Source organism: Schistocerca cancellata, chromosome 2, assembly GCF_023864275.1.
Source record: "Schistocerca cancellata isolate TAMUIC-IGC-003103 chromosome 2, iqSchCanc2.1, whole genome shotgun sequence".
In the NCBI taxonomy this organism is placed as follows: Eukaryota; Metazoa; Arthropoda; class Insecta; order Orthoptera; family Acrididae; genus Schistocerca; species Schistocerca cancellata.
The window spans coordinates 604,887,701-604,914,717 of record NC_064627.1 but is presented as its reverse complement, the minus strand read 5'-3'; the positions used below and the strand labels follow the sequence as shown (position 1 = coordinate 604,914,717).

At 39.6% G+C, this 27,017-nt stretch overlaps 1 protein-coding gene across 1 annotated transcript in view; it reads left to right on the top strand.

Moving 5' to 3' along the window:
* Positions 1-27,017, top strand: part of LOC126162256 (mitochondrial uncoupling protein 4) — a 427,706-nt gene that overhangs the window by 335,365 nt on the left and 65,324 nt on the right. The window lies entirely within an intron of this gene.

Genomic DNA, 27,017 nt, shown 5'->3' with positions numbered 1-27,017 from the left:
TCGTCCAACACCTTGTAAATGAAACAAGGGCAACTTGGCTTACTAAAAGTTTTACAGACTGTATATCTGCCATGTGTTTTTTCAAAATAATGTGCACAGTTTCATGGGTTGTTATCATCATACAAACATTTAAAACATTAATCCATTTTGCTCCATGAGAAAATATACATGCTGCCTTACTGCATTCACATTTTTTATACAATTTCACTTAATTATATTTGTGCAAAAAATGGAGTTAATACACTGATCAGAATGAGACATCCAAGGATGTGGAATTAAATTTAAGAAAATATTTATATTTAAAGACAAATTAAATGAATAAAAATTAAGTCCCTAATTATTTTGCTAAGGATTTAAAAGAATTACAGCAGTACTGTAAGTATTGAACATGCGACTTTAGCTTAAAAGTCAAGAGTTTAGTCATTAGGCTGCGGAGCTACTAGATAAGCTCATATTATTTTTAATGGTTTAGAGTTTCATGAGAAATTATTTTGAGAACATTTTCATGAATGAAGATCCATCAGGGTGGATGGCTGCATGGTGTGAAACCTGGTATCCAATCCTACACCAGTGTGTGGTGTTTTCAAAAAGTGATTCCCAAACCTGAAGTCTCAGTGACTGTATTCAGAAGTAAATGAATTATAACAATAACATTTTACTATCAGATCAACCACTGATAATCGATACCCAACTTGCTATATATGTTGCACATAGAACCTACCTTTTTTTAACTGGGTATTGTATATAAATGAAACAAATCAGCTTATGTGTTTTTCATTTACCCATCAGCAAATTTAACTATCACTAGATAAAATTATATTTCACTCTCTTCTACTGTGGTTTAAAAGTAGTATTGTATCCTATTAGTCCACAATGACTGGGAAAGAAATTATGATAAAAAAGAAACACAGGAACCATTGAACAACAACATGTTTTTGATGTATATTCCAATAGCTCACCAACAAGAAAGCAGCCTTCACTCTCAATATTTCATATCAAAAGTGCTGCAAGAAAAATAAATGCACTGTAGAATGAACAAACGACTGTAATAGAAGACTTATAAAAATAAATATTGTACCAATTAATTACTTTTGTATTCATAATCAGTGGACACAAAACTGCTAATACAGCTACTACCTCTATCACTTCTTCCTTGTTGTAAGAGTCCTAAAGCTGTCACTGCATCCCACTTCCCTATTACCAAATGCCTCAACCTCACCATTCTTCCTCATCCCCATCCATTCCTCTTCTCTCCATCAGTTCTTGGAAACCACTCAGCCATGATTTCCCTGGTCTTCCTCTTCTTCTTGTTCTTCTTACAGAAGGTTGCCATGAAAGTACTCTCATGAGCCGTCTGTCTTCATCCATTCTTGTGACTTGTCAAAACCATCCTAGCAGTCATTCTTCTTATTTATCCACAATACTACTCCCTTTGTCAGAAAAGTTCCAGGACAGGTTTTTTTATTTCCACATTTGCAATACTAAAAAGGAACAATTGTTGATTCTGTGTTACCTGGAATGTGTGCATCCTTGAAATGACCTTGGCCATGTTTCTGTACAAAGTCACTAGGTTACAGGGCTGTGCTCAGCAATACACTTTTTGTGTTCTTGGCACATTAGTTATGGTGACACAATGGATGCCGATTGTGAGCAAAGAGTGAAAACTGACTTCAGCATTAGGCTCAGGAAAGTTCTTAGTGAAATGTGGACATGATTATGCAAGCATATGCAGGCAAGACACTTTCAAGAAGTTGTGTTTTTGAGTGGCACAATGTGTTTTGTGAAGGCAAAGATTCAGTGCAAGATGATCCCAGAGCTGGTTGCTCATCTGCAGCATATACCAACGCAAATGTGAAATGTGTAAGGCAGGTATTGCTAGAAGACCATCACATAACTGTGCATACAATATCAGGAAGCTTAATTTGAATCATGATGCCTGTCATAAGACTCTACACGAAGATTTAGGGATATGGAAACTTAATACAAAACTAGTCCTCACTCACGCTGACAGATTGAACAGAAAGAGGAAAAAATGAAGATTTTTTTTTAACTACTGGAAAGAGCTAGATGTGATCCCACATTTCTGTCAAAGATTATTGCTGGGGGTGAAAGATGGTGATACCAGTGTGACCCTCACATGAAGCGTCAAAGTGCCGATTGCCGGAGTCATGGAACACCAGTCTTGAAAAAAGTCAAACGACAGCCTTCAAAAACAAAGACAGTGTTGATTATATTCTTTGATAGTTCACTATGGGTATGTTCCTCCAGGTCAAACAGTGAACCAAACTCTTTACATCAAAGTTTTGAAATATTTGCGACAAGTAGTTTGATGTCACCACCCTGATTTATGGCATTCTCAGGACTGGTCCTTACTGCATAAAAATGCAAGACCCTATACTACTTTATCTGCTACTGAGTTTCTGACTAGATATTCCGCTACTGATATTCCACATCTGCCATATTCACCTGGCTTCTCACCTTCCAATTTTGTCTTGTTTCTCTGAGTTAAAAGACAACTTAAAGGAAAGCTTCCTCAAGAGATTGCAGACCTCCAATGGACTGTGCGAAACGAGCTTACAAGCATCACAGTTGAAAATTTCCTTGCTTGCTTCCAAGACCTCCAGAAACGTTGGGAAATGTATATAGGTAGCCAGAAGGACTACTTCAGTAGGAGCTAGTATCATTACTTGGCAGGTGCAATTTTCTATTTTTTCAAAAAAAAAAAAAACCTGTCCTGGAGCTCTTCTGACAAAGGGTGTATAATGAATCTGTGTCCCTTCTCTTAATTCCTCATTTCTTAAATGGTCAAGTCAGGAAATTCTATGGGCTCTCCTCGGGTGGTACATGTCTAATGCTAAGTCCCTTTTTATTTCCTTCTTTGAGTTCCCAGCACTCATTCCCATAGCTTGTTATTGGTTCAATGATGGGTATATTTAAATGAATTTTAACCTGTAAACTCATTTTGAGGACCAAAATATAGGGTTTAATTTTTGAATAGTCACTATTCCCCGTCTGGTCCATTATTGACTATCTCTGTCACATCTTCCATCATGTGATAGGATATTACCCAGGCACTCAAACTCTTTACACACTTTAATAAGGCATCCATCTACATCTACATTTACACTCTGCAAGCCACCTAACGGTGTGTGCTGGAGGGCACTTTACATGCCACTGTCATTACCTCCCTTCACAGTTCCAGTCACGTATGGTTCGTGGGAAGAACAACTGCCGGAAAGCCTCCGTGCACACTCGAATCTCTCTAATTTTACATTTGTGGTCTCCTCGGGAAGTATAAGTAGGGGGAAGCAACATATTCGGTACCTCATTAAGAAACACACCTTCTCGAAACCTGGACAGCAAGCTACACTGCGATGCAGGTTACTACCCTCGTCTCTGCAACTTAGATATTCTGCCTTGACAAAATTAATTTTCAAACCCCACTTTTTATACCCCTCCAACAACTTCCTAAGTATGTAAGATATATCCTCTTCATTATTTGCTGCAGTGATCTGATTATCAGTGTAGAAAGTGTGTCCATACACTGCTTCCCTACTTCCATGCACTTTCTACAGTACACATCCAGTGCCATCTGTACATACATCTTAAAGAGTGTGGGAGACAGACAGCATCATTACTTCAGTTCTTTAATTATTCTGAAGGCCTCTATAGGAATTTTTTCCCTACTTTAATGAGACATTCTGCTGACTTGTAGAGGTTTATGATGTCTCTTAAAGAAAGTTTTGGCAGTTCCCCTGGCCACAGCACCTTGAACAATAGTTTTAGTTGCACTGTGTCTCCCCCCCCCCCCCTCCCCCTCCCCCAGTGCACTGACCAACTTGTTGTTGTTGTTGTTGTTGTTGTTGTTGTTGTTGTGAACTTCAGTCCTCAAACTGGTTTGATGCAGCTCTCCATGCTACTCTATCTGCTTAGTGTATTCATCTCTTGGTCTCCCTCTATGATTTTTACCCTCCATGCTACCCTCCAGTACTAAATTTGTGATCCTTTGATGTCTCAGAATATGCCCTACCAACCGATCCCATCTTCTAGTCAAGTTGTGCCACAAAATTCTCTTCTCTCCAATTCTATTCAATACCTCCTCATTAGTTATGTGATCTACCCATCTAATCTTCAGCATTCTTCTGTAGCACCACATTTTGAAAGCTTCTATTCTCTTCTTGTCTAAACTATTTATCGTCCACGTTTCACTTCCATACATGGCTATACTGCATACAAATACTTTCAGAAAAGACTCCCTTACACTTAAGTTTATACTCGATGTTAACAAATTTCTCTTCTTCAGAAATGCTTTCCTTGCCATTGCCAGTCTACATTTTATATCCTCTCTACTTTGACCATCATCAGTTATTTTGCTCCCCAAATAGCAAAACTCATTTACTACTTTAAGCGTTTCATCTTCTAATCTAATTCCCGCAGCATCGCCCGATTTAATTCGACTACATTCCATTATCCTCGTTTTGCTTTTGTCCACATTCATCTTATATCCTCCTTTCAAGATACTGTCTATTCCGTTCAGCTGCTCTTCCAGGTCCTTTGCTGTCTCTGACAGAATTGCAATGTCATTGGCAAACCTCAAAGTTTTTATTTCTTCTCCATGGATTTTAATTCCTACTCCAAATTTTTCTTTTGTTTCTTTTACTGCTTGCTCAGTATACAGTTTGAATAACATCGGGGATAGGCTGCAACCCTGTCTCACTCCCTTCCCAACCACTGCTTCCCTTTCATACCCCTCGACTCTTATAACTGCCATCTGGTTTCTGTACAAATTGTAAATAGCCTTTCGCTCCCTGTATTTTACCACCGCCACCTTCAGAATTCGAAAGAGAGTGTTCCAGTCAACATTGTCAATAGCTTTCTCCAAGTCTACAAATGCTAGAAACGTAGGTTTGCTTTTCCTTAATCTATTTTCCAACGTAAGTCGTAGGGTCAGTATTGCCTCACGTGTTCCAACATTTCTTCGGAATTCATACTGATCTTCCCCGAGGTCAGCTTCCACCAGTTTTTCCATTTGTCTGTAAAGAATTCGTGTTATTACTTTGCGGCTGTGACTTATTAAAGTGATAGTTCGGTAATTTTCACATCTGTCAACACCTGCTTTCTTTGGGATTGGAATAATTATATTCTTCTTGAAGTCTGAGGGTATTTTGCCTGTCTCATACATCTTGCTCACCAGATGGTAGAGTTATGTTGGGCCTGGCTCTCCCAAGGCTGTCAGTAATTCTAATGGAATGTTGTCTACTCCCAGTGCCTTGTTTTGACTCAGATCTTTCAGTGCTCTGTCAAAATCTTCACGCAGTATCATATCTCCTATTTCATCTTCATCTACATTCTCTTCCATTTCCATAATATTGTCCTCAAGAACATCGCCCTTGTATAGACCCTCTATATACTCCTTCCACCTTTCTGCTTTCCCTTCTTTGCTTAGAACTGGGTTTCCATCTGAGCTCTTGATACTCATACTTGTGGTTCTCTTTTCTCCAAAGGTCTCTTTAATTTTCCTGTAGGCAGTATCTATCTTACTCCTAGTGATATGCACTTCTACATCCTTACATTTGTCCTCCAGCCATCCCTGCTTAGCCATTTTGCACTTCCTGTCGATCTCATTTTTGAGATGTTTGTATTGGTTTTTTCCTGATCAACTTCTCCACATTTATCCTCCAGTGTTTCACTTTTCCTTTTGCAGATGTCTTTTCTTATTTCTCTATTCATCTTAAAATACAAGGCTTTATCATGTTTCTCCTGTGTTCTCAACCAATTGTTACAGAACATTCACTTTTTCTTCACTACACCACTCTCTACCACTACAGATTATAATAAAACACTTAACCAATTAACCAATTACTAATACTATTGAGCCTATTGAAGATTTTTCACATGGGGCATTCTTCAGTCAAAATACCAGCTAGACTTGTTGATTATGTCATCCATTGATATTTAGACCTCATCTTCCACATTGATAACCAGGAACACAGACAGCATTATCTGTTGTCTTCATGAAATATTTCGTACATATCAGTCATGTAGAAGGAGGATCACATAATGTATGATGTTGCAAGCACTCATTTGAGAAATGAGCTAAAACTATTATTACTTATTGTAAATTTGGACACCATTCATATCTAACTTCGTTGATTTTCTTGCACCCAGGTGTGGGATTTCTTAAGTGCCAAGCTCATTGCATTTGCTAACTCTTGCATCCTGGCTAATGCTCCACTGCTCATGCTTGAGCAAACAGTCTAATCCCAATAAAAAGTCTGTATTTATTCCTCCTATCACTGTGATTCATTGTGAAAAATGAATATTTTTGGTACAAAAATAAGTACTTTTCTTTCGCCTATTTTTTCCACATTCTTCACCATTGTACACCCACCTAATAATGTATGTTAATCCATTTGGTACCCAAATTCTGCCCTGAGTCAGGCCAAATGTGCTCTTGGATTCGACAATTAAACTACATTTGTCATACGCAACCTTCCCTTCAAGCATAGGTCAGCGTTCCTCTTACTGTCCCATGTGCATATCTATATGCATTTCCATTGCTGCATGCTGTAGGAATGCAGACATAAAAATATATTTTCTTCTTGCAAGATCTTTGTCAGGCAGCTTCTGTTCTTGGCCTAGATTCACCAGTTATCTCCACTGCCTTCTCATTCTAATGATCACAATGCTGCAACATGAGTTGGTCTTCTCGCATCACATCAGTTCTGCCTGTTCCATTTCTGTTAAAGTTTCAGTTGCATTACCTTCAAATATTTTCATATATCATGTGTACTTTATAAACCAAGACCTGTCTTGTCACTGGCCCTTATAGAATAAATGGATTTGGGAGTCAGATTTCAGCAACTGCAAATGGTTCATGGTACAAGAGGGAGAATGTTTAAAAACATTTACACATTTAATAATCTTGCTTGTGTAATTTTTATAGTACTTTGTCACCTATTTGGCAAGCTGCTGCTTCTTCCTTTTTGGTTACACTTTTACTAATGCTCATTAGCTCTCCATTTTAGATTTGTGTTTATTATACAAGGAGAATGAAAAAGGACTTAGTTTCTTCCCACACTCATTGCAGCAAATAGGACATAAATTGTGCAATGGCAGTGTAGATTCGAATTTTCAAGTCAGCTAAATTGTTTGGTTGGGAACGAACATACACACGGTCTTTATTGAAACCCCATAGAAAGAAATCCAATACTGTCAAATCTCGAAAGCAAGGTGCCCACGAAATTGGCCTTTCATGACCAATCCACTGATATGGGAAGCGATTATCGAGGAAACTTCCATGAGGAAATGAGATAGTGCACCACCTTGCTGGTAGTAAAGCATCCCATCTCGGTCATCTTCATTGATCTGTGGAATTAAAAAGTTTTCAACCATATCCAGATACACAGTACCAGTGACATATGGGCAACTAGTGATTTATCATAATCAAAATATCCACGGGTGTGCTGCTGGTCTATAGTGTCCAACGGGCACAATATTTCGGCGATCATACATGTTGCCATCATCAGGTGAACTGACGGACTGAGCTCCTGTGAACGTGCCGGCACGGAGATCCGTACGCTACGGCTGCTCAGAGGGAACTGGGTTCGGTCGCGGCGGCGGCCGATTTAAATACCCTCCGCCCACGGCGCACTCCCTCCGCCGTCCGCGCCCCGCACCACGGTCGCGCGGTGGAACAGATTGCGACAGCGTCTGAGATGACGTCGGTGTGATGGCTCTGTCCGCCGTGGTCATCACAACTATACGTTTGCTCGATTTACTCTTGATTAACCCAATCGCTGGTTCCCAAGCCTTGCTAAGATTATAGCCACAGTCACGGTTTATGAGGTCGTCATTGGTGCGAATTTCAATGGCCTCTCTAACAACGCTGTCCCAGTATCTCGACGTCTGTACCAGAATCCTTGTGCGGTCATACTCCATGGCGTGATTTTCCGACAAACAATGTTCAGCGACCGCCGACTTGCTCGGATACATCAGTCGAGTGTGCCTCTGGTGTTCACGGCATCGATCCTCGGTGGTACGCATTGTCTGACCAATATACGGTGGTAGCAATGTTGTACATGTAGAACTTCGAGAAGGAAGCCCTGTCGTCATCCGTATGGAAACCTACTTGCTTTTTCCGTTACGTGGACGACACGTTCGTCATCTGGCCACATGGTATGGATAAACTCCTTGACTTCCTTACACATCTAAACTCCATACACCCCAACATCAAATTCACTACGGAGACTGAAACGGAGGGTAAATTACCTTTCCTTGACGTCTTGGTCAAGAGAAGGGCTGACGGCACCCTAGGTCATGGGGTGTATCGGAAGACAACGCACACTGATCTGTATTTGCACGCAGACAGCTGCCACCACCCTTCACAGAGGAACGGGGTACTTAAAACTCTAGTACACAGGGATGGATGAAGTCACGAGGGAGGAGGTAGGCCCTGCATTTATTCCATACACAGGCGCACTCTCGGGGAAAATCGCCCGCATTCTGAAGAAACACCAGGTCGGAACTGTGTTTTGTCGTCCAAATAAAACTCGTGCACTGGTGGGGAGCGCCAAAGATGACCTCGGTTTGAGGAAGGCCGGCGTGTACCAGATTCCGTGTCAATGTGGCAAGTCGTATATTGGTCAGACGATGCGTACCGTCAAGGATCGATGCTGTGAACACCAGAGGCACACTCGACTGATGTATCTGAGCAAGTCGGCGGTCGCTGAACATTGTTTGTCGGAAAATCACGTCATGGAGTATGACCGCACGAGGATTCTGGTACAGACGTCGAGATACTGGGACAGCGTTGTTAGAGAGGCCATCGAAATTCGCACCAATGATGACCTCATAAACCGTGACTGTGGCTATAATCTTAGAAAGGCTTGGGAACCAGCGATTGGGTTAATCAAGAGTAAATCGAGCAAATGTATAGTTGTGACGACCACGGCGGACAGAGCCATCACACCGACGTCATCTCAGATGCCGTCGCAATCTGTTCCACCGCGTGACCGTGGTGCAGGGCATGGACAGTGGAGGGAGCGCGCCGCGGGCGGAGGGTATTTAAATCGGCCGCTGCCGCGACCGAACCCAGTTCCCTCTGAGCAACCATAGCGTACGGATCTCCGTGCCGGCACATTCACAGGAGCTCAGTCCATCAGTTCACCTGATGATGGCGACATGTATGATCGCCAAAATATTGTGCCCGTTGGACACTATAGACCGACAGCACACCCGTGGATATTTTGATTATCAAATACGCTGGGAGAAACTCAAGAATCACAGTGATTTATCATGTTGCAGTGAACGGCCTGTCTCAACAAAATCCTTGTGCCAAGGGTAAACTGTAGGCCAGCTTGGAGGTTCTTTAGCATATTTCATATGAAATTTCTCTGAACAGTTGTTGCAGAGCTTGTTTCATGAAACCAAAACACTTCGTGAGCATGCACCACACCAGTGAAAATAGTCATTTTAACTGTGTAGTACACTGGCACTCCTGGTGACAGAATGGGGTACTGATGTAATATTTGAATCAAACTTGAGGTTGTTTGCCCCAAAATGACACATCTACTTATTCTGAAAGTTATCTTAATAAATTTCTATATCATTCCAAAGTTGTCAAGTCCTTTTTAATTAACCCTGCATCTGTTACCTGATTATTTCCTCATTTATCACTTCCTGCCAATTTAATAAGTTTCAATTCTGGCTCTCCTATACTCCTTCCAATGGTCTCAAATGGTGAGACTTTGGTACTCGATTGCTGTAGGTCATCCAGTAGAATTTGAAGTTTTTGCACAGATCTTGATGGAGGTGGCCTGTAGATTGCTAATGTCCATAGGTGTTGTTTGACTGGCTGTAAAGTCTTGAGGAGGAGGCTTCCCGTACAGACAGAAGTGTCCCCGATGATAATGGGTGGAGATGACAGGAGACGTGGGGGTCGAATCTGCTGGGGCCCCGTGCACCAATCTGCCCATTGCGGCAAGTCCGGTTGTTATAACAGGAGACATGGACAATGTGTCCACATCCGTAGGAGGAGGAGGCGAGTAGAGTTGCTCTGACAGATGATGGTCATCTGGTTCCTGCATGGGCACGTCTCCTGGTGTCATCAGTTTTTGTGCTGGCACCGATATGGTGGTGAGAGGGCTGCATTGTGAGTAATGAGATTCCAGTATCCCAAGCGTCAGGTAGATCCGAAGGTGGTGTAGTGGCATCCAGAACAGGCGTTGCCGGCACACGAGGCCGAAGCTTGTCCGAATGACGCACTGCAACACCCGTGTCCATCTGGATTTCATACAGGCATTGGCCATGGTGTCATAAGATGCAACCAGGACTCCATTTTGGCCGCTTGCCATATCCCCATACCCATACAAGGTTGTCGGTGGTGAACCGGCTAAGCGAAGGCACCCGCGGCTGTGAGGTGGAAGGCCGCAGAAGATGAAGTAGCGTGCGGGGCTGTCGGCCATGTAGGAGCTCAACAGGGCTGTGGTCACCCATGGGGTGAAACGGTAAGAAGCCAGAAATTGGAGAAGCGCATCATCATCAGTGGTGGAGCCAGTGACAACAATGTCGTCCTGGTAATTTATACACCCAGGGACAGTGAGCAATAATTGTTCCAAGAATCGCTGAAAGAGTGCAGGGGCACTGGCAACTCCGAATGGCAATTGTTGGTATTGATAGAGGCTGAAAGGCTTGTTAAGGACCAGAAACTGCCAGGAAGCAGCATCGAGAGGAAGTCGATGATAAGCTTCTGACAGGTCAAGTTTAGAAAAATACTGGCCTCCAGCAAGTTTAGTGAACAATTCTTCAGTTTGAGGCATAGGGTAAGTGTCAATAAGGCATTGAGCATTTACAGTGGCTTTGAAATCACCACAGAGATGAATATCACCATTTGGCTTAGCAACAACAATGATAGGAGAGGACCACTTACTGGAAGTGACAGGAAGCAAGACCCCTGAAGCAGTGAGATGATCCAGCTCCTGTTTGACCTGATCACGAAGGGCCACGGGAATGGGCCGAGCCCGAAAAATCTTAGGCCAAGCAGTGGGTTTGAGTGTGATGTGAGCTTCAAAGTCGTTTGCATGGCCTAACCCAGGAGAAAAAAGGTACAAAAATGTCGTCGACAAGGAATCCAATTGAGCATAAGGAATGGCATCAGAGACGATATTGACAGAGTCATCTATGGTCGACCACAAATATGGAAACAGTGCAAATGACAGATTTGTAAGATACCTCAGCATCAAATTGTCCCAAGAGAGAAATATTCTGTTTATTATAAGTCCGTAATTGCCTAGTGACAGGTGACAGGATTGGAGAATCCAATTGAAGGTACGTCTGAGAATTGACGATAGTGGCAGCAGAACCAGTATCCACCTGCATGCGAACATCTCAACCAAGTATTTGGACAGTGAGGAATAACTTCCCTGAAATGGAAGAAGTACAATTGACAGACAACACAGAATCAGAATCAGCGTCATGTTCACGAACATCATGTATGTGGTTGGATTTGCAAACAGATGACACATGACCCTTTTTTCTGCATTTGTGACACAGGCTCCAACGTTGTGGACAATCTTCTCCTGAATGTTTCGTAAAACACCGCGCATGTGAGGGAAGTTGCCGTGGGTTTTGCTGCAGTTTCTTAGAGGTTTGTTTACAGCTAGGCTGAGGTTGTGCTTGGGAGCGTACTGTGGCCACGTCGGCTGGCGGGGACACGCCACACGCTTCGTCAATGTGGCACAGAGGTTGTATTTCCCCGACGTCACCCTAAGCCTCTATTTGCTCTCCAGCGGTGCGGCACGTTGCCTTACTTTTATGTTGGGAGCCGATCGGATAATAGCATCTTGTACCATGGAATCGGTGTAGGATTTTTTGTGAACTTCAGTAACAAATTGACACTTTCTACTGAGGCCATGAATTTCAGCAGCCCAAGCGCGATAGGATTGATTCGGTTGTTTTTGACAATGATTAAAGGCAACACGAGAGGCTACCACATGCATTTGCTTTTGAAAATAGACGGACAGAAGTGAGCACATTTCAGCAAAGGGCAAAGATGCAGGATCTTTCAAAGGAGCCAATTGTGACAACAACCGATACATTTGAGGTGAAATCCATGAAAGGAACAGAGACTACATGTTTGTACGTCCACGACATGAAATGCCAAGAAGTGCTGTCGAAGACGTTTTTCGTAATCAGACCAGTCTTCCGCCGTCTCATCGTAAGGAGGAAAAGAAGGTAGAGACAATGACGAGAGACACATTTGATGCCACGACGAAATCACGAATCACATTTGTGAGAAGATTTGCTGTTCTATGAGACTTTGCAATAGTTGCTCTAAAGTAGCCATGGAAACATGTGGGTCAACGATGGAAAAGAAAAATCACTACCGCGTCACCAATTGCTATATCTTCAAGTTGAACAAATATGTTTAAAGGAAGATGCAATACATGAAAGTCACAGATCAAGTAAACAGAGTAACACGTGTGTACACTTTAACAGTCAAATCATAACTGAGTCCGAGTCTAGCGGCCGGTGGCTGGCTGGCCGCTTAGGTGGCGCTGGTGCTGCATGGCTGGCAGACAGCGCCGCATGTAGAAGACGGGCTTAACTGTGCGGTGGCCCTTTGAAAGATCGGCGAGTCACAACAATAAGCAGTATTACATTGATGTTATTTGCTGCTTGTCTGAAGCAATATGCAAAAATGTCCAGAATTGTGGAAAAACAATTCATGGCTTTTGCATCATGAAAATGCACCTGCTCATTCATCGTTGCTTGTGATACATTTTTTTGTGAAAAACAACATGACAATTACACCTCAGCCACCATATTCAATGGATTTGGCCCCCTGCAACTTTTTCCTGTTCCCAAAGCTGAAGAGACCTATGAAAAGACGGAAATTTTCAACGGCCTAGGACATAAAAACTGCATCACTGGAAATACTTAAGGCTGTACCAAAAAGGGCTTATGAGAAGTGCTTTGAGGACTGGAAGAAACCTTGGCACAAGTGTATTTTATCTGAGGGGGATTACTTTGAAGAGGACAACATGAATATTGATGAATAAATAAATATTTTTTCATAAAAATATGAAATCACCTACTTTTTGAACACATCTCGTATTTTTAAAATGTCTTGTAGTCACTCAAAGTTAAACCTATTTACATCCTCTGGTTTTTAACTCTGACCCAAGACATTTTGTGTTTGCAATGTTCTACAGCCAGTATGAAATTAATGGATGACATTATTTATATACACATGGAGAAAGCTGCTTCTGTTATTCTTTATTTTTTATTTTGATGGACAAATGTTGGGCTGCATCCTGTCTTCATTGGTTGAAAAATTTATAATTGTGCCCTCGTAGAATTTCTGCAGTGCTATATTTTGTGTTACAGTTGAAGCAGCTGCCCTATCTGTAACACAATGACATTTGAAGAAAAAGAACGTAAATTCTATGAGGGCACAATAATAAATTATTTGGCTGCTCTTGACAGGTCTGCAGCTAGTACCAGTCTGGCCAACATAAAAATAAACAATAAAGGAAGCAGCCTTGTCTGTGTATATAAAATTAGTGCCATTCATCTGGTTCAAAAGATTGCATGTATTGAGCTATTAATACAACTCATATCTACAAGTAAGTTCATCCTTGTGAACTTAACTTATTATGGTATGTTTAGGTGGAGCCTTCTTATCTATTTCCATTCTGTAAGCATTTGTTTCCTCCTTGGCAGTATATAAAGGTCAAATTGCAGATAGAGTTTTTTTGCTGAGACAACTCACTGAATTGCATTTGTTCATTGTTTAAATCATATTTCTGAACTATGTTTAAGAGTTGAATCACATACAGTCTCAACCTGTGACTCCTTCACTTTCCCAACTGTCTCTTCTCTCTGGATATTGATATTCTCTAACATTTCTGACAGTAATTGCTTTCTGTCTCGTGTCTTTCAGTCCATATAGGGTGAATCTGACTATTCCTTCTGTTACTTTTTTTCTCCACAACTAATTTCCTGGACATGCTTCACTGTTTACCACTTGTGGCACCAGATTACTATTAATCTAATCCCATCTATTTACACAACCATTAAACAGATCCATATAGTGAAGCTGATCCAGAAATTCATGCACTGTTTTAACATTTTCTCGAGTTCTTCTCTGGCCTTCCACAATCATCACTGAATTAAAATAATAAGGGGAGCCTCATTTATTCCATCAAGAGAATGAGCTTTGTTAAGATGCCTCTCAGTTAAATTCCTACATACATACTATGACTGAAGAAATATCTGGTCCCAATATTTAAATATTTTTGAGCACCTTGCAGCCAAAACCTTTATGAATGGTTTGTGCGAACTAAAACTCATGATGTAGTATATTACATTGAAAAGCTCACAACAATAATATGAGATAATTCTTCCTTTGTTATTCAAGTTTTGGAAATTCTTGAGTAAATAATTTTCCCATATGAAAACAAAATTATTCCCATCAGTGATAATTTCCATTTTGATTTATGTGCTTTTGGCTACCTGTTGATCCTTTCCCACAAATTTCTGGGTTATAATTTGCTTCCATCTTCACAAACACTATGTGGAGGTGCCGATCTACACTGTGCAGAAATCCATTTTCTACTTTTCTACACATGACATTAAATTATCAACTGATAGGTAACATTCTTTCATTAATCTGATCATCCAGTCTTGCCCTTCTGTTGCATCACTATCAACTCTTCAATGTAAAAAATGAAGTCCCTGTTGGATGCACTGACTTTACTTTTTTGACCTCTTGAGTAAATGCTTCAGCAATATTTTGTAATCTGTCTATTGTATCTCTGTTTTGGTGCTCTACGATCAGTTCTGATACCAAAGCATTTGGTGTTAGTATTTTATGATAAATTTATCTTTAGAACTGGGTACCTAACTTTTTTTATTAATTTTCTTTTGGTAAATGTCAACATCTGAGCAATTTGACTATTGACATTCTCTGTTAATTTATTAAGTCATACTTCAGAATCTTGCTTACTCTCTCGCCTTTCATTTCGCAACATCTTTGTTTCTCTCTCATTTTCTTCTCTCTCTCTTCCATTAAATCAGCCAAAAGGAACTTTTTGTCTTATAGGTCACCCATATCATTTGATAATTAAGTTTGATATTTCAAAACCAGTTGTGCTGTGAAATAGAGTAAATAAAGAAATTATTTCAGGAGAAGTAAATTTTTCATAATCAGCAATTAATATACTATTTACATGTCTGAACAAACAAAGTACTAACCATTTTTAAATATGGAGTCCTTACCATAAAATTTGCAAACTGCATTATTTAAAGAACATTTACACACGTAAAGTTTAGTGTTTACTGCAAATGTAAATATAAATTCATACATTAACTTTATAATGACATTCATCATTCTACTAGTCTCCTCAGTCACTGTCCATACTCAAATATCTACTTAGGCTAAACAGAAGGTTGCTTCAGCCAAAGTCCTGAAACATAAATTAGTTAGTGCCACACTTGAAATTACTGTGTTTTACATGTTTTATGCACATGCACTACTTGTAGGCTGTGCTTTCCATTTACCTTAGTCCTTTGCTTGAGTTGCAGTGCATAGTACTGTACAGTTAACTTGGTTCATTAATAACAATTTCCTTCACACTGTACCTATTTATGGGTGTTTCATAGTCTTTATCAGCTTGGTATATTGAAAATCACAACACTGGGGCACTGTCTTAATTATTTAATAACCTTAAATTTAAAAACATTGGATCTTCCTTGTTACTACCTATCAGTGAGAAAACTTAGGTAAACTATTCTGCTATAATGATCAAGAAGTACTAACATTGTTGAATTTACAAGACAGGTGTACAAAATTTATAAACTGGTTGCCATTATATCAAGTTTCTGCTATATTTCTGGGCCAGTGAGTAGTTTCCTGGTGAATTCAGTATTTACTTTTTTTAGCATTTGAGACAGGTATAATAAAGTGAAAGCAGCAACTGCCAGTTGCTGTAATTTAGTGTAAATCCAATACTTCATTGAATCTCTTGTGTACCAGATCCAACAGTTAATCTTAAGAATAAAAAACAGTGCTTAAAACAATTCTTCAGCATATCTCTTGTGCCACCTTCCAGAACCAGCTTTAAATATCCTTAACAGTATGAATTAGGATGGACTGCTACTCACAGAAGAGTTGTGGTATGGTAAAAAGGAAGGAGAGCACGATTGGGGTGGGGGAAGATGCCCTAGTGCCACCTATGGGAGTGTGCAGAGACATGGTTGGGGCAGGATGGTGGGACGATGCTAGATGCAACATCAGGAGAATTGTGCTGGGAAAGGGGGGGGAGGAAGCAGACAGGGGGGGGGGAAATTATACAGGTGAGCTGTGATGCAGAAGATGTATGTGAGGCTGGAGCCAATATGAAACATACTAACCATCAACATACATGGAGCAACAGATTCATATTCTCAGCAAGGTTCTGACTATCACTTGTCATGCCCTGGAATGAGAAATAACATGCCCACTATCCACCATACTCATCCCACAGTGCTATTCCACCACTCACCCAACCTATGCAGTATCCTTGTCCATCCTTATTCTACCCTGCTCCCAACTCATTGCCCCATGGCTCATATCCTTGTAAAATACAAAGCTGTAAGACCTGGCCCATACATACTCCCACTACCATCCACTATACTCCTGTTGCAGACAAATGTATGGTTCCTGAAGAGGGGCAGCAGCCTTCTCAGTAGTTGTAGGGGCAACAGTCTGGATGATTGACTGATCTGGCCTTGTAACACTAACCAAAATGGCCTTGCTGTGCTGTTACTGCGAACGGCTGAAAGCAAGGGGAAACTACAGCTGTAATTTTTCCCGATGGCATGCAGTTTTACTGTGTAGTTAAATGATGAAGGCATCCACTTAGGTAAAATATTCCAGTGGTAAAATAGTCCCCTATTTGGATCTCCGGGCAGGGACAACTCAGGAGGACATCGTTATCAGGAGAAAGAAAACTGTCGTTCTATGGATTGGAGCATGGAATGTCAGATCCCTTAATCAGGCAGGTAGGTTAGAAAATTTAAAAAGGGAAATGGATAGGTTAAAGTTAGATATAGGTGGAATTAGTGAAGTCCAGTGGCAGGACAAACAAGACTTCCGGTCAGGTGAATACGAGTTATAAATACAAAATCGAATAGGGGTAATGCAGGAGTAGGTTTAATAATGAATAAAAAATAGAAGTGCAGGTAAGCTACTACAAACAGCATAGTGAATGCATTATTGTGGCCAAGATAGACATGAAGCCCACTCCTACCACAGCAGTACAAGTTTATATGCCAAGTAACACCTCAGATGACGAAGAGATTGATGAAATGTATGATGAGATAAAAGAAATTATTCAGATAGTGAAAGGAGTCAAAAATTTAATAGTCATGAGTGACTGGAACTTGATAGTAGGAAAAGGAAGAGAAGGAAATGTAGTAGATGAATATGGAATGGGAGGAAGGAATGAAAGAGGAAGCCGCCTGGTAGAATTTTGCACAGAGCATAACTTAATCACAGTTGACACTTGGTTCAAGAATCATAAAAGGAGGTTGTATACATGGAAAAAGCTTGGCGAAATTGGAAGGTCTCAGATAGATTATATAATGGTAAGACAGAGACTCAGGAACCAGGTTTTAAATTGTAAGACATTTCCAGGGACAGATGTGGACTCTGACCACAATCTATTGGTATGAACTGTAGATTAAAACTGAAGAAACTGCAAAAAGGTGGGAACTTAAGTAGATGGTACCTGGATAAACTTAAAGAACCAGAGGTTGTAGAGTGTTTCAGGGAAAGCATTAGGGAACGATTGACAGGAATGGGGGAAATAGATACGGTGGAAGAAAAATGGGTAGCTTTGAGGGATGAAATAGTGAAGGCAGCAGAGGATCAAGTAGGTAAAAAGATGAGGGCTAGTAGAAATCTTTGGTAACAGAAGATACATTGAATTTAATTGATGAAAGGAAAAAATATAAAAATACAGTAAATGAAGCTGGCAAAAAGGAATACAAATGTCTAAAAAATAAGATCGACAGGAAGTGCAAAATGGCTAAGCAGGGGTGGCTAGAGGTCAAATGTAAGGATGTAGAGGCATATCTCGTTAGGGGTTTTATAGATCCTGCCTACAAAAAAATTAAAGAGACCTTTGAGGAAAAGAGAACCACTTGTATGAATATCAAGAGCTCAGATGGAAACCTAGTTCTAAGCAAAGAAGGGAAAGCAGAAAGGTGGAAGGAGTATATGGAGGGTCTATACAAGGGCAGCGTACTTGAGGACAATATTACGGAAATGGAAGAGGATGTAGAGGAAGATGAAATAGGAGATACGATACTGCATGAAGAGTTTGACAGAGTACTGAAATGCCTCAATTGAAACAAGGTCTCAGGAGTAGAAAACATTCCATTAGAATTACTGACAGCCTTGGGAGAGCCAGCCCTGACAAAACTCTTACTATCTGGTGAGCAAGATGTATGAGACAGGCAAAATACCTTCAGACTTCAAGAAGAATATAATTATTCCAATCCCAAAGAAAGTAGGTGTAGACAGATGTGAAAATTACCGAACCATCAGTTTAATAAGTCATGGTTGCAAAATACTAATGCGAATTCTTTAGAGACAAATTGAAAAACTGGTAGAAGCTGACCTCAGGGAAGATCAGTTTGGATTCCATAGAAATGTTGGAACACGTGAGGCAATACTGACCCTAAGACTTAGCTTAGAAGATAGATTAAGGAAAGGCAAACCTATGTTTCTAGCATTTGTAGACTTAGAGAAAGCTTTTGACAATGTTGACTGGAGTACTCTCTTTCAAATTCTGAAGATGGCAGGAGTAAAATAGAGGGATTGGATGGCTATTTACAATTTGTACAGAAACCAGATGGCAGTTATAAGAGTCAAGGGGCATGAAAGGGAAGCAGTGGTTGGGAAAAGAGAGAGACAGGGTTGTAGCCTATCCCCGATGTTATTCAATCTGTACATTGAGCTAGCAGTAAAGGAAACAAAAGAAAAATTTGGAGTAGGAATTAAAATTCATGGAAAAGAAATAAAAACTTTGAGGTTCGCCGTTGACATTGCAATTCTGTCAATGACAGAAAAGGACCTGGAAGAGCAGTTGAATGGAATGGCAGGAATGCGTTTCTGAAGAAGAGAAATTTGTTAACATCAAGTATAGATTTAAGTGTCAGTAAGTCATTTCTGAAAGTATTTGTATGAAATGTAGCCATGTATAGAAGTGAAACATGGATGATAAATAGTTTGGACGAAAAGAGAATAGAAGCTTTCGAAATGTGGTGCTACAGAAGAATGCTGAAGATTAGATGCATAGATCACATAACTAATGAGGAGGTATTGAATAGAATTGGGGAGAAGAGAAATTTGTGGCACAACTTGACTAGAAGATGGGATCTTTTGGTAGGACATGTTCTGAGGCATCAAGGGATCACCAATTTAGTGTAGGAGAACAGCGTGGAGGGTAAAAATCATAGAGGGAGACCAAGAGATGAATACAGTAAGCAGATTCAGGAGGATGTAGGTTGCAGTAGGTACTGGGAGATGAAGAAGCTTGCACAGGATAGAGTAGCATGGAGAGCTGCATCAAACCACTCTGGACTGAAGACCAGAACAGCAACATTTTAGTTAAAACTTTCCACCTAAAAAGTCATTGTCTCAGACTTTACAGACTTAAATTATTCTCAAACATTTTCTTCATGCAGTTACTGACAGTAGTAATGTGATTTGAAAAATGCGTGACACATAGCAGTATTCTATTCATCTATTACTACTACTGGTTTTGGTCATAAAACTGCATCTTGGGATGAAAGAATGCACAATACTACTCACATGTCATAGTAATTGGTACATGGAAACACGTTTACCGATTTATTCATTAGAATTGCACACATCCAGCAAAATAAAAATTCAGCAATATGAAGATGAGGCCCATTCAAAAACAAGCTATTGTTTTGTATTCATACCGATGTGACAGTTTGAGTGAAAGCAGTAGTAATAACAAATGAATACAGTACAGCTTTGTGTCATGCATTTTTCAAAATTGGATAATTCTACCTGTGTATAACTTTTTATTTGTTTGCCAACAATTTACAAGTCTGTCTTAAAACTCTCCATTTACATGTAGCCACAGTTCTCTGCCCAGTACAATATTGATTCCACCACATCAATTGACCTTACAGAAAAGAAACTCTTGATTTAAAACATTACAGTCTTATTAATGTAATAGGTGCAGCTATGGTTTTTCTTCCCCAATCACTCACATAAATGCCTTCAGCTATGAAAGATGGTACAGAGTTTCATTACTGGTTAAAAAAGTTTTTGGTAATTTTTGAATGCTGATTCTATTTTCTGCACTTTCAGCAACATATTCAGGGAGAGTTGTAGTACCATCTAATCCAGGCAGGTGAAATAAATTTAGTACTGTGTTTGGCATCACAAGATTTGAGAGGTTCACCCTATACCACAAGGAATAGTGCTACTATTGGCTTTGTTCCTCACAGTTAACACTGAACTTCCAAACAAGGAATGAACATAGCAAATCATAATATATGATGCTATGGCTTTACCCCACAGGTTAACTGTGTTAAATTTAAGAGTTTTTGGGTACTATTCTTTGAATTCTGATATCATATTTCTGTAAACTATTTAAATTTAAAGGGAAGTTTATAAAAACCAACTTGTCAGGAGTGTACCTTAACAAAGTTAAGGGTCTTAACCATTGTGCTACCTCACACTGTTGAACAATAAAATGAGAGGCAAATTTCACATGAGTTGCAGTTATTTGAGTAGTAGACTTCGTTTGGATACTTGAGGTTTTGTGATAATGTATATGAATTATTTTTATTCCCCAACAACAGGTGCAGGCACACATTTAAGGCACTAGTAGCTCATTGAAAGTGGACATTATTAGTAGCTGTATTCTGAGTTGCAAGTGACACATTTATTTGATGTAAATTTAGGTGAAACATTCATGCTAAGCTAAAATGAGACTAATATTGAGTCACCAAGCAAGCTGCAATTGCTCTCTCCATTGCTGAACAGACTGCAACAGAAATGAGTCAGAAACAGACATCTTGTGGCATTTCCTCCGTTTTTTTCCCCCCAGGAAACTCACTAATATAGTTGGGGATTTCTGTTATACTGAACCAGAAATATTGGATGTTAGTGTACCTGTTTAGGGCAAACACCACCAGTGCATTAGTAGCAATGTGTTGAGGACTGGAGAGCCATTGGCTGTAGCACATTGTAGGTGGTTACATGAGCCACAGTGCAGTTAAATCACTGTCTGATGCAATGTTGAACAACTGCAACTAATAAGCAGCTATATCATTCAGAAGCACCATCTCGCTCCAGGATACAGAAACCAGATACTGATGTACCTTTGCTCACTACATGACACAGGGCGCAAGTATCAACTAGCCATTGTGGGGGATTAATCCATGGATGGAAGATGAACAGACTGCCAAGTCTCTGTATACATTCTGGACAACTGCAACTAATGGAAATGAGCGTTTGGCGTCATTGGCCGGGAGGCCCCTCGCGGGGCAGGTCCGGCCGCCTTGGCGCAGGTCTTATTACATTCGGCGCCACATTGGGCGACCTGCACGCCGGATGGGGATGAAATGATGATGAACACAACACAACACCCAGTCCCTGAGCGGAGAGAATCTCCGACCCAGCCGGGAATCGAACCCGGGCCCGGAGGACGGCAATCCGTCACGCTGACCACTCAGCTACTGGGGCGGACACTGCAACTAATAAGCAGCTATATCATTCAGAAGCACCATCTCACTCCAGGATACAGAAATCAGATACTGATGTACCTTTGCTCACTACATGACACAGGGCGCAAGTATCAACTAGCCATTGTGGGGGATTAATCCATGGATGAAAGATGAACAGACTGCCAAGTCTCTGTAGACATTCATACCCCCATGAATGGGTTACAGAATATATAAAAAAATTAGACAATTCATCCCTCTCTCAATAATTTATCACTTATGCAAGTAATAAATGTATTCTAATGTGGTGAATATTTACACAAGATGGAATTCACTCCTTGGAGTTCTGCCAGCATGTGTCATTGGTGAATGATACATGAATTAAAAGAATATCTGTTGACACATTGCTTTTATAGCATGGAAGAGTTCCTCCAAAATCCTCGAGAGTCTAAGTGATGATTATGCAAATACTGTAACCATTAATACTGGCCTATAAATACATTCAGATGTAATTCTCAAGTTTCTAATGGGGTTCAAGTATAAGTTGTATACCGACTTGCCCAGTATATGAAGTAAAATTCTGTGAATGTAATTCTCTAGTGTACATGTCAATTCATAGAGTAGAAGAGTTCCTCAAAAATCCTTAGAGCTTAAGTGAGGATCATGCAAATACTGTAATCGTTAATATTGGCTTATACATGTATTCAGTTGTAAACTTCAAGTTTCTAATGTGGTTTAATTATAACTTACACATTGACTTGCCCAGTATATGAAGTGCTGTAAAATTTTGTGACCATCATTTTCTAATTTCTAAAGTGTTTTAATTGTAAGATATACTTTGATCTGTCCAATATCTGATGTGCTGTACTGTACATGTAAGATTTACTGGACCAATAAATACAATAAACAATAAATAAATAAATACAATAAACTTACATCATGAACACTATAGAGATGGTCTCTGCTTTCACCGAAACAATGCATGACCTTACTGCTAATGAATTGTCAGAATTATTTGAATAATATTACTTCCCCCCCCCCCTCTCTCTCACACACACACACACACACACACACACACACACACACACACACACACACCAGAAAGCTCTTGGCTCTTGTAAATTTGATTAATGAGTCAAAGTAATGTTAATTTCCTGTTGGTCATTGTGGTAAAGAAATGGTAATGTAAAATTAAATTCTGTCATTATGAATACTGGTTCCCAAAACTCATTCATAAGTGTCAACTGTTTATTAATCCTTCTGTTAAATTATTTCACAGACAGAAAAGGGCAAAAAATAACCTATTTAACTAGGTAAAGATGATGATTAGTAAATAACAACAATGTAATAAGATATGATGGAATTTTGTCTCAGATTTCATGTGTACAGTTTGTGATGAAGCAAGCTGGGATATTTTTATTTCCTCTCGTTTTGCCATCTGCCTTCTTAAATTCATTTTTTCATTTTAACTAATTACCATTAACATATATAAGTATAACACCAGATCTAGATTTGTGTATTCCATCAATTTCCTAATTTATTTTGACTATTCCTAGTTAATATCTTTTGTAATAGGGCAAAATCAGTAATTGTTTTGTAACTCAAATTCTGTTGTTGACTTGTAAACAAATATAAATTCTGTACTAAATGTAAACATTTGAAACTCTGGCATTCTTTTAGTATTTATTTGGCTCTATTTGAAAACATGTTAGCAAAGCCAGCCCTTAATTAATTCCAAAGTAATTACCAGTTTTGTCAGTAATTTCATCATTTAAACAAATAATTCTGCTTAACCCTCATGGTAGAAGAAACTGTTAAAAAGAACCAATTTTTCGATGTATTCAGTTAATTTAATGAGTTATATTTTGATTGTAATTTCTGTAAATTAAACATCAAACAAGGTATAGTTTCAGTATCTATTGTGATGATATATAAAGGCCAAATTTTTGGTTCTGAGGAAGTCAGTTCACAGCCGAGTTTCAGGCAAGGAACCCATATTGGTTAGATCAACAACAATGCGTAAACTTAACTGTGAAATAAGTGTAAGACAAATAGGCCATGTGTTAAAACAATGACAGTGTCTGTTCAATAAGTACCATATTATTCTGCAAGGACTCTGAACTGTGTAGTTTGATTTTTACGGCTCATAGATATTCAACAGTAAACTATTGTAGCAGCAGGCTGATGTTTGCCTGCAACGTATTAATGAGGCTTATCAAAATTTGCCAATAGTTAACTGGCCATATTAACCGTGTAATATTGTGGGGTTGTGAACACTGAAAGTAAAGAATGAAGTGAAACACAACTGTGCGACTGTCGGGTACATCATTTAAAGTAGTCAGTGTTAAACTTCCATCCTCCTATTTTTCAGCGAGTATAGCTATGCAGTATGTTGACACCGAGGACAATCAACAAAGAAGTAAAGCAGGCGAACATCACAAGTTCATTATGGTGTTAACAGTGAAACCATTATTAACAGAGCAATAGCTTAAGTTGAAAAAGACAAGTGATTAGAAAAATCTGACTGTTATCTTGATGAAATAGAGAATCTTACAACAGTAATAATAAAATTTTTATTATCACCTTGAAAAGGCGAAGTAATGTAAATAAATTTTTGTTTATTTGTAGGTACATTTCTGCGGTCTCAGTAAAAAATTAAATTCTCATGCCATAGTAAATCCTCATGCTGCTAGAGGAACCAAAACAAAATGACATAGCACAATCATAAAGTGGTGTATTAAGTGGTAATTCATTATCTACATATGTGGCATCAAAGAAGGAAAGTTAGGAAGAAAATTAGAACACTGGAAATGGACTGTGTGAGAAGATGCCTACAGTTAATTTGTCCAGATAGAATGTGGAATGAGGATACTAGAGCTCTTCAGTGATATGGCCATGGACAGAGACTACTTAACCATAGGTGGCAAAAGAAGATTTTATAATGGGTGCTGCACAGAAGAGAAGAAGGAGAAGAAGGCCATTGCTAAGATGGAAAAAATATGCACAGAAAGCAACAGAATACAGATATCTAAGACCAGATGTTTGGAATGAAAGAACGAAATTGGCTAAGTCCTAGAGGAAAATGCCAAAGAAGAAGAAGAAGAAGAAGAAGAAGAAGAAGAAGAAGAAGAAGAAGAAGAGGGGGGGAGGGGAGGCAATGCTGCAACAATCCATGCTGAGTTGGTGAGAGTATATGGCAATAATGTATCATCAATGACTCAGTGGTTACATGGCACAGATGTTTCCTGCGCAGTCAAATAAGTTCAAATGGTGAATAACAAAATTGCAGACCATATCTCTGTGGTGAAACTAGAAATTATAAGAGGAGTAGACGCCCTGTTCCTTGAAAATCAATGTATATTAATTGAGGTAATAGTTGAAAATGTGAAAACCAATCATGGATGTATTTTCATCATCTATCATTACATTTTGAATGTGATAAAGATGTTTCCCACTGGATTCTGGGTTCCATGACTGTTCAAACCCATTCAAGAAGCCCTTAAAACTGAACAACAGTGGATATGTTACAGCTGCATCAAGCCATGCCAGATGACTTCATTAGCCACCTAATCACCATGGGTATGTGCTGGGTTTATCACTGTGATCCCAAGACAAAGGAACAAAGTAAGCAGGATAAACGTGTGAAATCACTACTTCCAAAAAAGACAAAGAGCCAACCATCATCATGCACAGTGATACCAAATGTCTTTTAGGACTACCATAGTGTGGTATTAGCAGACTGTGTTGGTATGGGATGAACTGTCACAGAAGCATGTTGCTGAAATCTCCTGATGGTGTCTCCTGATGACACATACTGATGACATATACTGTCAAGAAGAATCATTGTGGGAATCTGTCCAAGGAGTTGGTTTCATTCCGTGACAGTGACACAGCTCATCCTGGACATGAGCTTTCTGCCAAGTCATTGATTGTTGAGAAAAATGCCAATTTAAAGGTTAAATATGTAGTTGAGGACTGACATCTTCACTAAGTTTCACAGTCACAGCTTGTTTTTTTCCCAAGATAATTATTAAAACTTTGTGATTGCCGCTTGTACATTTTTGTAACTGAGAATTCATGTTAGGATAGGCACAAAAGAAACTGGTATAGGCATGCATATTCAAATGCAGAGTTATGTAAACAGGCAGAATATGGTGCTGCAGTTGGCAACACCAATATAAGATGACAAGTGTCTGGTGAAGTTGTTAGATTGGTTACTGCTGCTGCTATAATGGCAGGTTATCAAGATTTAAGTGAGTTTGGACGTGGTGTTATAGTTGGTGCATGAGTGATGGGCCACAGCATCTCTTAGATTGCAATGAAGTTGGTATTTTCCCATCATTTCACGAGTGTACTGTGAGTTATAGAAATCCTGTGAAACACCAAATCTCTCACATCACTGCAACTGGAAAAAGATCCTGCAAGATTGGGACCAATGATGACTGAAGAGAATCATTCAGTGTGACAGAAGTGTAACCCTTCTGCAGCTTGCTAGTGATTTCAATGCTGTGCCATCAACAAGTCTCACCGTGTGAACCATTCAATGAAACATCATCAATATGGTGAATGATTCCTGTACATACTTGAAAGGCTCCTGTTATGGTGAAGGTTCATTTCATGAAAATATCTTTGTTAATGGAACAAGTAGAAAGATTCCTAGTCATGTTGAGGGTTAATAAAAACTTTCTCCTTTTAATGCTTCTAGCTTATTTATCATTCTCTCTTTCTCTGATAATTACTTCTCTGGTTTTCATTCTCATTTTAAATATGGATTCTATTTTAATTGTTTGGAATAATAGCAAACCAATGAATTAAACATTAATTTATTCTACTGATTGCAACATTTAACATCTCGATAATAATGTCAATCTCCTGGGTGCCTTTACAATTATAAGCCAATGGATAATTTACACAGGTCATGGATGAGGAATGGATGTATTCACATTCATGCTAGTACTTGTGTGCTAGAGTCATACATTTACTGCACACCAGATTTTATTTCATGCATCAAGATTAGTATGGTGCAACAAGTTACAAGTAATGCAGCACAGTCGAATGCTATCTGCACTTGGTTATGAAGTTCCGAGCTAAGGTGCATTCCACAATTCTAAATTAGCAGAGGTCTAGCCAAAAGCTCCGCACACTAATGAGCTGCTACACATCACTTAGCGGGCCCCCTTTTGCTCATTTCCAAGATGGCGGATTTCCCCAGAGTGACCAGGATTCAGCCCAGCACAGCCTCTGTCTCTTCTGCACAATAC